The sequence below is a fragment of the Solanum stenotomum genome, chromosome 1 (assembly GCF_019186545.1).
Source record: "Solanum stenotomum isolate F172 chromosome 1, ASM1918654v1, whole genome shotgun sequence".
Lineage (NCBI taxonomy): Eukaryota > Viridiplantae > Streptophyta > Magnoliopsida > Solanales > Solanaceae > Solanum > Solanum stenotomum.
The window spans coordinates 84,428,054-84,429,292 of record NC_064282.1 but is presented as its reverse complement, the minus strand read 5'-3'; positions in this window follow the sequence as shown (position 1 = coordinate 84,429,292).

The window sequence follows — 1,239 nt, the reverse complement described above, 5'->3', positions numbered from 1 at the left end:
AAAGATTGAGGCGGTTAAGAATTGGGTTCGACCAAGTTCTATGATTGAAATTAGCAGTTTTGTGGGGCTCACTAGCTACTATTGTCGCTTGCGGTATGAGTTGAGTCCAATTGGTGTCTAGCCTTAGGGGCTGTTTAAGGCATAAATAATCAGTAATGATCGTCTATGAAACGAACTAATTAAAGAATTTGGTTTTGTTTGCATGTTGTAACTGCTTGAGTGTCGTAAGTGAGAAATCTGGACGTGCGTTGCGACCAACTGATAATCGTGTGAGAATCTGGGTATATCCTGGGAATATGTGTGTGGTAGTGTTGAAACGATGAAAAAGGATTCTAAAGTGCGTACTTTGTTGGGTTGACCGGGGGGTAAACAATAATTACCCTAGCTAAAGGGATTTCCTTAAATGCCTACTTAAAGCTGAAAATCGTTGGGAGATTTAGAAAAGAGAAAAACCCCAGAAAAATTTATTGCCTGGGTACTATTTCAATCAGCGCCGCTGGGGCGGGATTTCTTCCGCTAGAGCGGGACAGGGCGAGACAGAATCTCAACCCTGTCTACCCTATTTTTCCTAGTCACAATTTCAGAACTCGAATCGTACCTGAACTAACCCCCTGCGATCTAATTCAGTGTTCAATAATTAAATATAAGTTATAAGGTGTGTTAAAATTGTGAAGAACCTAGGCATATGATGAGGAAATCAGTGAGGCTTTGGAGGCCGGGGAAATGGTAATGCAGGTAGAGGAGTAGTGCATCTAGGCGATGAGGTTGCCCGTCACGATGACAAGGCTCAGTTATATGCTTTTCCAAGCAAAACCGAGTTTGAGGTGTGATGCAGTGGTCATTAGTGCTTCTCTTGTGTGTGCCCAGATAGCTATTGTTTTGTGTGATATGGGTTCTACTTATTCGTACGTGTCAGTTCAATTGCCTTGAGATTTGATGTGGTTTTTGATATACTTGATGCCCTCATCCATGTTTCTACCCTAGTTGAAGAGTCAGCCATAATCACCTTTGTATATCGTGTTTGTCCTGTTGTGTTTATGGATTTTCAGACTTGGGTTGATTTGGTTATGCTGGATATGACTGACTTGATATAATCCTAGGCATGACTTGGTTGTCCCCCTATTACACAGGGCTTAATGGTAATACAAAGTCGGTAACTCTAGAAATCCACGGTAGGGAAAGATTAGAGTGAGAATGGGTGTACAAGCCTAAGCCAGCTAAGATCATATCCTTCATTCG